We start from the raw sequence: 12,465 nt of genomic DNA, 5'->3' as shown, positions 1-12,465 counted from the left end.
TCCTAAAAAAAATATGGTTCCTTGTGCTTGGGCTGCAGGCTGGGAGAGGTGTCAGGGAAGCTGCAGATGGTCCTCCTGCCCTGGGTGGGTGGGGACGTCCTGAGAACTTCTATAGCCCAGAGAACACCTTTTTTCAGGTTAAGCTAACCCTGCTCACCCTTCAATTCCCTGAGTATTTCTCCTTCTCTCATCCACAGGTTGCAGACTGGTGGCCTGCACACCTGTTTTGCTTCCTACATTTTTTTAAAAAAAGAATTTTACGTAAAATTCCAGATTTCAGATTTCTTGGAAAAAAATCAGTAGCTGTGACAACACTGGGATGGCATTTCCACACAGAACCAGTCAGCAGGAACTGAGCATCAGGGCCCTTCTGGGGTGGAACAGGCACTCACCAGTGTCCCCACACTGGCCCAGGGACTCTCATTTATTCACACTGGCACCTGCGGGCGTATGAGGCTGACTCCTGCCAATTCAGCCTACCCCAAACTCATCTTTCACCATGGCATCTCTTCCTTTCTGCCCTGCCGTGTCTTAAGTGTACCTCTGACCCACCCTCATCACTGCACTAAGGTTTATTTTCCTCCATACAGCTGTCTCCTCCAGTTGATTGCAAGCCCCTTGAGGGCAGGAACAATGCTTCCATAAGATTCTCAGTGAATGTACATTGAATAAACACACCTCTTGCCTTTGCTTAGCCCACCCTTGTTCAGGGGGCTTAACTCCCTCTCCAGATTCAGAGTTGGGGGGTCAAGACTCCCAAAGGCTTCCTGAAAGGGAGGAAGTTTCATTCTGGGTCATGGGGCAGTGAAGGTAGGCGCAGGCCACTTTGCCTGACCCTCTGGTTCTTTGAGGCAGTCAGCCTCTGCTGGACTTTCCAAAGCACCCACCCAGTTTTGTTTGGTGTTTTTGTTTGTTTGTTTGCTTGTTTTTGGTTTTTGTTTTGTTTTGTTGCTTTGTTTGCTTTTTAATTCAGAGCATCATTGCAGGGCTGAGGGATGATTTCATGCTTTTTAATAAAGGAATCTTGAAATCAAATAGCCCTTGTTGCCATTCCATCAATCCACGGTAGTGCCAGTCACAGGGATAACTCCTTCACCAAACAATTGCCATCGTTCAAGTACTGGATGGGACATAGCAAGATGTCAGTAAGTGAATTTTTCTTAATTAATTGTCTTTGTCCCATAGGCTTTTGTATTCTGAAGGCCCGGTGGCGTTCCCGACAAGCAAGGTCTAGCTAAACGCATCAGCATCAGATTCCCCGGTTCCCCTACTACTGCTGGCCTTGGGAGGCTGTCCCAGAAGCCCTCCAATGTACCCCTCAGACAAGCTCTCTTCCCTTTGCCCCTCTGCCCCTGCCCCATCCCTATCAGAACGTCCTTCCCTAGGGAGTATTGAGGGCACCTGCCAGGGCCACTGCACAACTCCAGGGACACCACTCACATTGTCACCTGTGTAAATGGCCCCCTCAGTACAACTATCCTGGAGACACCACAGCAGTGTGCCCTGGAGGTGGGCAGCATGGTGCTTATCACACTTGCACAGGGCCACAAGGACCCATGGCCCTGACACCAAGCTGAGACTGCCGGGACTTCTGGACCATGTTCAGAGCCTCAGACCTCATGCTTCTGAGCTCCAGCTGCCCAGGATACCCTCACCACACACACTGCGGCCCAGCGGGATTCCTACATGGAATAGAGCAGGGAACAGAGTGTGGCTGGTGAAAGGGTCCCTTCCTGGCCTCAGGCTTGCCCCAAGAGGATCCATAATCCCCACCTCACCACCCTCTGCCCCTGGCGGAGACCTTATCCCAAAACTTCAGATGCAGAGGACAGGATCCATGGCAGGCCAGCCTGGCAGCCACCATCCTAGAGTGTTGAGGCTCAAGATGGCTGACCAACCCTTGCCCTAACCGTGGCCAGATTCAGAAGCTGCTTTGTACCCTGGACCAAATGGTGGGCAAGTAATGGAATGTGAGGTCCCAAACCCTAACCCTAAACCCTAACCCTAACCCTGGCTTTAGAGCCAGAAAGCCCTGGTTCCAGACTGGGGCTCCATCTCCTCCTACCTTTGTGACCCCGCACCAGCTATTTCACCTCTTGGAGCTTCATTTTCTTAAGGATGTAAAACCCACCAATGGCTCTGCTGTGAAGGCTCAGTGACAAAATATGTGTGAAGCCCCTTCTCCAGGGACTGCCAGAATATGCACCACCACTGTCTGTTTCCTTCCCTCTCAAGGGCGCTCTGCCTCCCTGTCATATTGGGCCTAGGAAATGTCCCGAGCTCAGGAACAAGGGCCCAGGGCGGCATTCCTGTGGCTGCTCCCAGGGTCAGTTTGCCAGGTCCAGAGAGAGATAGTACCTGCCCCATATGTCATCAAAGAGGCAGGACAGGACGGTGGGGCTGGAGCAGAGCCTCACAGGCAGCTGCGCTTTGCTGGAAGTAGGCCCACCAGAACCAGTCATGTCCTGGGGATTTTAACAAGCTGCCCATTGAGAATGGTTTCTCTCCTCCACCCTGGAGACCACCACACCTGGTAGTGGGTAGAACCCATTCTTGAGCCCTGGAGACTTTAGGGACAGGTCAGAAGGCTACTAGAGTGGTTTAATTCCAGTTTTAATTGGTGGAAATTTGTTTGGCGGTGTAGAGAGGAATAGCCCAAGTGACTTCTAGAGCTGGAAGGGGAAAGTAGGAGGGGTGGGGTGTGGACGGCAATGCAAGGGGCTCCAGCACGAGGAAGAGATTTACCCCATCGGCAACCACCTTGGGGTGACTCAAGTATACTGTGAATACCTTGTCTGCCAGCAGACAAATGGGTTGTTATCTCAGGGCCGAGCCCCAGGGCCACTCTGCCTGCTGTCTCCTGTGACATGCAGGATCTCACTAAGTAAGATCCTGCTGGCCTGTGGCCGTGGGAGAGGCTGAGGTCTGATCTCTCTCCCGGAAGCCCAGCAGGCCCCAGGCCAGAACACAGCTAGTCCCAGGTTGTTGCTACGCCCTCTGCATTCCTATCTGGTTGGCAGGGAGCTCTAGATTTGTAGTGAGAGCCCCCTTCATTACAGAAAGGGAGCTTAATATTCTAAGAACTCGCTTCCCTCTCCTCTTCCACCTTCTCCTACTCCTTGACTCATCAAGCACTAAGTAAGCATGTCCAGTCATCTTGCACGTCACAGAAGCAGATTTCTCTGCTTTTTAAAGATGTGAGTCCTGGGCTATGGACACAGCAATAGCGAAGGGCTGTAGCGAATGAATCACACTTGCGCCTGACTGCTCCGGTGATCAGTGGCCTCCCTAGTGTGGTTGGATGGGATAAGAGCTCAACTGCAAGACAGGCTAGTCTACAACCAGAGGTAGGGCCCAGGGAGACACCAAAAATAGGACTCAGTCCAGAGCAAGGATGGGGCTTAGCCTATAACTAGGATCAGGGTTTATCTGTGACCAGGATCAGGGCTCAGTGTATGACCAGGACTAGGGTTCAGTGTGTGACCAGGATCAGGGCTCAGTCTATGACTAGAGATGGAGCTCAGTGTGTGACCACAGTCAGAGCTCAGTGTGTTCCCGTGGTTGGGGCTCAGTCTGTGACCTTGAGGCTCAGTGCGTGACTGGGGTAAGGGTTCAGTGTATGATTACAATCAGGGTTCAGTGTGTGACCAGATCAGGGCCCAGTGTATGACCAGAATTAGAGCTCAATCTATGACCAGGGTTGGAGCTAAGTGTGTGACCACAGTCAGGGCTCAGTGTGTCTCCAGGGTTGGGGCTCAGTCTATGACCCCGAGCCCATCACAGAGTCAGGGTTTAGTGTGTGACCAGGGTCTGGGCTTTGTCTTTTCTATGTGACTCAGTTCTCTGATCTAGTGTAAACCTCTCTTCACATACAAAATGCAAAACAACTTGTTGCTCTCCTGTCTTAAGACCTTTTATGGAGAAAAGTAAAAAAAAAGCTATTTCCACGGTGCCTGGTGGTCTTTAGGAGTGAAGTGCAGCCATTTGGCAGAGCACTAGAAACCCTTGTGGCCTGGCCCCCGCTGCTCTCTACTCTCCCTGCTGCTCCTGCCCATGCAGCTTTTGTTCAAGGCATAGGAGCTGCTTGCAGTTCCCTGAAGTACCTGGTTACTTCATGCCTCTGTGTTCTTCAAGGCCATTTCCCCTCGTGGCGCTGACCCTACCCCTCCTCAGTACTGTGTAGTGGTTAGAAGCTCAAGCGCTAAAGTAGACCAAAGCTGGATTCAAACCTGCCTCCGTCACTTCCTTACTGTGGGATTTTTGGGCAAATAGCTTAGCTTCATCTTTACACAGAGTCCAGGTATAATACTCATGCATGGGCTGGTGGGAAGTTTTCCTGATGAGCCCGTGGTCAGGTGTTAATGCATATTACTCATTTTCATCATTAATTACTCCCCATTGTGTCTGAGATGTTTGGTGAACACTCAGCATCCCTTTCCTGCCATCTCCTCATGGCCTTGCTAGACTGCAGTGGCTGTGAAGCTAAACATGCAGGACTCCTTTGCAGCTGAGGTTGTGTGTGAATTAAGTTCCAGCAATTAGAGGCCCTTTGGCAAGACCTGGAAGGCAGATTTGGAGGCTATCTATGGCTGCTTTCAGCCAGCAAAACTGCCTGTGGAAATGCAGCAGCATTTCAGTGCTGAGGCCTCGGATTCAGGGGTGTGGAAGGTAGCAGCGATGGGTTTCTTTCTGCTCCCTGGATCAGGCTGTTGACACATGTTCTTGAACCCAGTGGTCCCAACGATTCTTCCCCCATTCCACATATTCTTTTTGCTGTTGTAACTAAATACCACAAACTCAGAGGCTTGTAACCACACACATTTATTCTCTTACAGCTGTGGAGGTCAGAAGTCCAAAATGGGTTTCACAAGTCAAGGTGTCAGCAGCTCTGTGTTCCTTCTGGAGGCTCCAGAGGAGAATCCATTTCCTCGCCCTGTCCAGTTTCTAGAGGCTGCCTGCCTTCCTTGGCTCATGGCCCCTTCTTCCGTCTTCAAGCCAGCTCCTGGTCTGTCATCCGTCTCCTTTATTTTCTCCTGATTCTGCTTTCTTGCCTCCTTCTTATAAGGACCCTTATTATTACATTGGACCCACCTAGATAATCCAGGATCATCTTCCCATCTCAAGATTCTTAACCTAATTACATCTGCGAAGTCCTTTTTGCCAGGTAAGGTAATATTCACAGGCTCCAGGAATTAGGACATGAACATCTTTGGGGACCATTATTCAACCTACTGCATGACAAAGTAGCAGCCCCCTGGTTGGTCAGTTCTGTGATATTCTGTATTCTGGAAGTCATTTCCTGGCCAGGCGTGGTGGCTCACGCCTGTAATCCCAACACTTTGGGAGGCTGAGGCAGGTGGATCACTTGAGGTCAGGAGTTCAAGACCAGCCTGGCCCCATCTCTACTAAAAATACAAAAATTAGCAGGGCGTGGTGGCATGTGCCAGTAGTCCCAGCTACATGGGAGACTCAGGCATGAGAATCGCTTGAACTGGGTGACAGAGGCTGCAGTGAGCCAAGATCACGCCACTGCACTCCAGCCTGGGCAACAGAGTGAGATTCTGTCTCAAAAAAAAAAAAAAAAGAAAAGAAAAGAAAAGAAAAAAAAATTAGCCGGGCATGGTGGCATGCACCTGTAATCCCAGCTACTTGGGAGGCTGAGGCAGGAGAATAGCTTGAACCTGGGAGGTGCAGGTTGCAGTGAGCTGAGATCACACCACTGCACTCCAGCCTGGACCACAGAGCAAGACTTTGTCTCAAAAAAGAAAAGAAAAGAAATCATTTCCTGAGACCCAGCCCCAAGCTGGCGTAAGCACCCAATACCCTGTACTAAATTCCTTTCTGCTTAAAATACAGTTGCTTCTGTTCAATGCACCCAACTATGAATAACATACCAAATGTCCTTCAAGACTCAGCTCTCACATCACTGTGTCTGGGAAATCTGCCCCAATTCCTCCAGGGTTCCTTGATCCCTCCTCTGGACCCCACAGTTCTGCCTAGATCAAATTCACATAAATGCTTATCTCCCCTAGTGGATCATGACTTTCCCATCCAAATACAGCATCAAATCTAACACAAAGGAAAGTTGCATCAAGAAATGAAGTAGGGGCCATTGGCTGAGCACAGGCTCCTGAGCACCGAGCCTGGGATGCAGGTAGAAGCAGGAATGCCCTGGAGAGGAAGGGGACTGGCCAGCAATCCAAGGAAGGAAGCCTGGGACAGAAATGCAATCTCAGCCTCACACACCACAGCAGCAGCTGGACCCACGTGACACAGCACAATCTTCAGCTCCAGGGCTGCATCCTAGCCTGCAGCTTTGTGGCCCTGAATCCAGAATGCGGAAACAATGATGCGTGACAGAAGAGACAGGCCCCAACACACAGGACAGTGCCAGGGGTTAAACCCAGAAAACAACCAATGAGCAGGGGATGAATCTTTCTTAATTGAGGGCAGGAGAGGAAATGGGCAAAATGATGTCCTTAGCCCATGACAGGCTCTAACTCTACTTCACCTGGGAGTGGACAAGTGGTCCAGCCCAGAGGGCACATGCATGCCTGGGTGTAAATGAAGCAAAGAATCTACTCCTCAAAAGGATCAGATGCAGGCCGGGTGCAGTGGCTCACACCATTAATCCCAGAACTTTGGGAGGCCGATGAGGGCAGATCACTGGAGGCCAGGAGTTCTAGACCAGCCTGGCCAAGATGGTGAAACTCCATCTCTACTAAAAATACCAAATTAGCCAAGCATGGTGGTGGGCGCCTGGAATCCCAGCTACTCAGGAGACTGAGGCAGGAGAATCACTTGAACCCAGGAGGTGGAGGTTGCAGTGAGCCGAGATCGCACCACTGTACTCCAGCCTGGCAACACTGGGCAACAGAGCAAGACTCTGACAAAAAAAAAAAAAAAGGATCAGATGGGATCAGATGCAGGCAACAAATTGACAAAACTTTGCATGCCACCTTAGATGATATGGATATAAAGATGGCACACCACAGGTGAGAGAGCCCTGCAGAAGGCCACCTCCGCTGGCAAGCAAGAACTAAAGAACCCCAAAAGGCTCTGCCCTGGCTGTGGCTAATGTATACTTGTGACATCCCCTGGACTTCCTGCCCTCCATGCGCCTTAGTCTCCTCCATCCCATGTAATAGAAACAGTAGACTCTGTGCCAAACGGCTTAGAAAAATAAGAAAGCATGGTGCAAAGTGAGAGGTTAGAAGGTCAGAAGAGTGGGAGGTGCAGACCCTGGGCCATGGCAGGCAAGAGGCTCCATCTGGAGAAGAAAGTCTGGGAGGCCTGAGGTGTCATTAATGAGGTCCCAACAGACAGGGCTGGGCGTGAGCTTGCAGAGCCGGCCCTCCTCCCCCTCATGCTCAGCACACTTCAAATTAATAATTAAAATGCTTCCTGTCAAATTCCAGCCTGACACGTAATTAGAGCAGCTCCAGGCTTTAGGCAATGGTGATGAAAACAGCTCTTGTTAGAAAGAGACTTTTCTGGAGATAAGTGGGGTGAGAATCAAGAATAGAACCTTCCTCCCAAAATTTCTCCATCAGGGCCTCCTCTCTGTCTGCATACGAGATAGATATGGATGGGGTTTTCCTTCTAGCCTAGGGAGAGGCTGAGAGATGGGGAGGAACCTCAGTTTCCCCCTCTGCACCGGGAAGAGATTAGACAAGGTATGATCCTACCTGTCCATGAGAGGGCAGCTCAGGGATTTGTGCAAGAAGGAGGGTAGGCGGTGGCTTCTTGGAGTTTCAAAGGCCAGACAGACAAATCTGGCGGCCAACTGCAGATCCTAACTTACTCCCAACCCACCCCACAACATGTGCACACAAGGCATTGCCATCATGTCCTTTCCATCCAGGGCCGCTGGGGAGCAGCTGAGCTCAGCTACCAACTGTTCAGTGGCCACGGCATCCCAGTCCAGGTTCCTCCCTAGAAACCCATGGCACTCATCACTTCCTTCTGGAGTACAGCCTTTCCCCATTCTTGTCAATAAAGTGGGACAGAGACTGAGGAGTCCTAGCTCCCAGCTTCTGGGCTTCTCAGTGCCCCCGGGGCATAGGTTGGAGGTGCTATCCATGGTTCTAGAGAAACTTCCAGTTTTCAGCTTCTTCCCATGTCAGGAGTTCTTCCAGAGCCCTAACTGGCTTGCCTGATCCCCGAGACCCCTCTGCCAGAGTCCAGTCCCTGAGCCCTATGACACTGTCACACCACACTTGCCGCCAGGCCTGGCCCGCCCTTGGAGGTCCTGAGAGAGGGAAGGGATCCCCATTGCTCAGCTCATTCATGGAGAGCCTTGAATGCCCACCCTGGGGTGTCACCCTGATGGGCCTGCCCTTAGGAGTTTGGGAAATGGAGCCCGTGCTCAAGTTACCTATTAGAAGAAAATCATTTTAAAGCAATGGTGTGTTACTTCATTGAAGCTGCTTCATAAATATTTTAAAGATGTTTATCAGGAAAACCACAAGAGGAGACAGGAGGTTGCTGAGGTTGGGAGGAGTGGTGCCCCACAAGGGCTCAGTTGCCACTGCCACCACTGCTGCCAATGAAACATGTGCTTCCTTGGAGGGGCTGGTTCTGTGGGGGCTGCAAAATGGAAAAGCCCACTGTGTTGGGTTGCCTCACCACATGCAGGAAGTGGCTGCTCAGATACCCACGCTCTTGTCCTCAGATTGAACCCCACAGAGGTGTATCACAGAGTCCTGTGGACACAGAACTGAGCTGGGGGCAGAGCCTCCTGGGTCCTAGTCTGAGCTTTGCTCCCACCTGCTCCCAATTCCTCCCCTTCTAGAGCTCAGCAATATTGTGGAAAAGGGGCTTTAGGGTCCCTTCCTCAGCAGGCTCATGTTTCCAAGTTTGTGGATACTGACCTTTGCTTTCCTGTCTTCACTCTTATCTACCCTCTCACCCCGCCAAAGGCACACATCCATCCAGGGCCACACACATGGGACCAGGAGCAGCCTCAGCAGCAGGTGCACAGGGCCTGACAACTGCCCACAGGAGCCCCTCAGCCCAGGCATGTTGGCCTGCCTCGCCCCACACCACCAGGCAGGCAGATGCCGGGCTAGGGCCAAGGGAGAGGCTAAGAATGGTGTCCTGACTGCTGACCCAGCATCTCTCACAGGGCTGGGCAGGGGTGGGCTGTGCGGCAGGGATGGAGGCACCACAGCCACCTCTGACACGGCTCCTCTCCTTGAGAAAGAGCTTGTTTTTCCTCCCCAAGCCGAAGCCAACAAGCCCATCAAACTGAGAAAGCAGAATCGATCTGCAGGCCAGGGATCTGCAGTGCTGGTGCTCAGGGGGCCATGGCTGCTTCTCTTTTTGCCTGGGGCTACTTCAGCTACCATCTTGGGCTGAGCAATGAGAGATTGCCTCTGCTTCCACCCCCATCCTCCCCACACACATCCTGTCTGACCATCCAACCCCTTCCTATTGGTCTCAGGTCAAAGCTCTCTTTTGTCCTGGCTGAGTCCAGGGCCATCTGCCCAGATCTGTCCATTCATACTGTGTAAGTGCAGGTGAGGTGGCCCCGTGAAGGCTCTGTCCTTTGGGCAATCTCTGTCCATTTTGGTCAACGAGGGAGGGGAAGGTACTACTCCTGACCCTATTTTACAGATGGGGTCTACAAGGACACCGAGCATTTAGTACCCAGCTCCCCTAACGGTTAGCAGAGCATGGGAGTGGGTGAACAGAGGTTGCGGAGTCCTCTCTAGTAAACAAATTTTTAAAATGGCTTGCAATTACCATATCAATTGTTTCTGGGTAACTAAGAGCTTCTAAAAGATTTTTAAAATACATTATTCCTTTAAATAGGTGAAGCACCCTTCGGCAGCCTCATTTACATTGTTCATTTGCTGGGAAATCCTTTATTCATGGATAGTGTAGAAGTAAACTTCAGCCTTAGTTACTTCCATTCAGAGACCTGAATTAATGTGGTTTGGGTACCTCCTGCTTGCAGCAGACCAGAGGACAGGAGCTGCTCTGTGCCCGGCTCTGGGTGTGGGGGCAAGCCAGAACTGCTCTGGGGAGATGAGTTCCCAGAAAGCAATGAGTGAGCAAGTGCTTCATCGTAGCTATGAAACATGGAGTTGCAGAGATCTGGGGGGATACATAGGAGGGAGTGTGTAGGATCTGCATAGGCAGAGGAGAGAGAGGGCATATCCAGGGATGGGGGGAGCTGGAGCAAATGCTTATAAACACGATTGAATATGAAACATGCAACTTCTGTCACTCGCCAGTCATCTCTGTCCCCTTCTCCCTTATACTTCCCCCTGACTCCCTCATCACCCATCCTGCAGACAGAACAGAATGCACTCTCTTCTCTTAGCACTGCCGAGCCCATTCCAAAAATGTCCTAGGTCCAGAACCCCTGGCTGCCAGCACATTCTCCTGTTGGGCTGACCCAGATCCTCCTGGCTGCAGTGGACAGGAGGACAGTGAGAAAAGCAGCACAGATAGAGACACCAAGAAAATCAGCACCCTGGCCATGCCTCACAGGTCACCAAGGCCCTCAGCATGGTCACCCAAGGAGGCTGAGCCCTCTACAACCTGGCCAGCTTCAGTTCCCGGAACGTTTGCTGAAACTGCTGTCAGCGAGCACATGGACTTCAATGCAATTACAAAAGCTCTAAGAACAAGAAGTGCATTCATTCATTAGTAGCAAATTACACTAAATTATCTTAGCAAATAAGGCAAAATGTCAGTTCAGCGGCTGGCAGGCTCTGCAGATACATCAGTCCCTCTTCCCCACCTCCAACAATGGGGCCACACTCCACAGGGACTTTTTAGGAGAGGATATTGAAATATGAGGAGCAGGAATGAAACAGAATAGGGTATAGACCAGCACCCAGGGAGCATTCTGGCCTGTAAATTATGGTAGATAGGTAGGCAGGTGGACTTCAGATGGGTGAGTTTTGAGACTGAGGAAGAACTAGAGGCCAGAGAGCTTCAAGAAGGAGGGTGGGGGTGGTAGAGGAGAGCTGCTGTGCTTCAGTCATTCTGGATACTGCAGGGCTGCAATGTGGTAGAGACCCCAGGATGCCCTGATTCTGAAGCACGTGTGAGATGGGAGGTGGGGGAGAGCAGGAAAAACATGAAGGCTATTATTTCCCTGAGCCTGGCACACAAATGTAGACTGACGGCTACAGGGAGCAGGACAGATGGTCCTTCCCTCCGCGGAGGACATGGTGCTGGAGGGCAGAGGGAGTCCAAAGCAGCCATGTGGCTATCCACATCTGGAGGCCTGGGGGCGACAGGTGAGAGACACAGAGGCAAAAGGGAGGCTGTGAGAGGAGGAGGGGGAGGGGACGCTCAGGAGTAGGCAGGGCTCCCCATTTCCTAGAGCTAAAAAGGACTGAACCATCACCAGTGGCACCGCATCCTTCATCATCATTCTCCCAGAGCCTACGTGTCTGGTCTGAGTGAGTGCAGGAACTCAGGATGCCTGTTCTCCCCCGCCCCACAACACAGGGAACAGGGCCCCCTTCTTTCTGAATTAAACATTATCACTTCCCTCAACCTTCCTTGCTCCTGTATTTTCTGTGCTTCCCTTAGTTAAAAAAAAAAAAAACGCACGGAGTCCAATATGGTGATCACTGAGAATAGCTAGCTTACCTAAGAGGTGGCGTCTCAAAGGTCTCTGCTCAGGGCTGTCTTCCGAATCCTGTTTCACATCAATTTATAAGCCAGACTAGGGCCAGTGGCATATGCACATCAAATATTTAGCAATAAACTCAATCAATTCCATCAGAACTTCTGGGGATGGAGCCCAGGCACCATTTACAACTCCCAAAGTGATTCTAATGGACACTCCAGGTTGAGAACCACTGGACTAATGGGATCAGGAGCTGTATCACTAGGAACATAGTGCCCAGGACGCGGGAGGTGAGAGCTGATCTATTATGAGCTGAAGCATCGTGATCCATGCCAGAGCCTCAATCTGCAAGGGACGCTGATGAAACACATCCAGAGGAGGGCGTTTGGGTGCAGAAATCATATTAGCTAAGGAAGGCTGAGGGGCAGGGGATATTTTGCTGCTCAAATGCTGGAGAAAGGCTGAGGGCAAAGGTCACAGACCCTTGTCTGAGGGCCGGGTTATGGCTCCTCTATGAGACTCAGGTGTTTCTCTGTTCTAACAAAGCTCTGCCTCATTAGTAATGAAGTAGTGTCACCATAATTACCTGGAGCTGGCAGTGCCAAAGGTTATGAATACTCTCTGACACAATTGCAAGAGATTTAACCTAACCTGAGCCACCTGCATCCAACAGGATGCTGGCCAGGCACAGTGGCTCTCGCCTGTAATCCCAGCACTTTGGAAGGCTGAGGCAGGAGGATTGATTGAACCCAGGAGTTTGAGACCAGCCCAGGCAACATAGCAAGACCCTGTCTCTGAAAAAAAAAAAAAAAAAAAAATTTAAGTTAGTCAGGTGTAGTGGCAGGCACCTGCAGTCCCAGCTACTCAGG

Source organism: Macaca mulatta, chromosome 7 (assembly GCF_049350105.2).
Source record: "Macaca mulatta isolate MMU2019108-1 chromosome 7, T2T-MMU8v2.0, whole genome shotgun sequence".
NCBI classification, from domain to species: Eukaryota; Metazoa; Chordata; class Mammalia; order Primates; family Cercopithecidae; genus Macaca; species Macaca mulatta.
Note: the sequence above shows the minus strand (reverse complement) of the source record.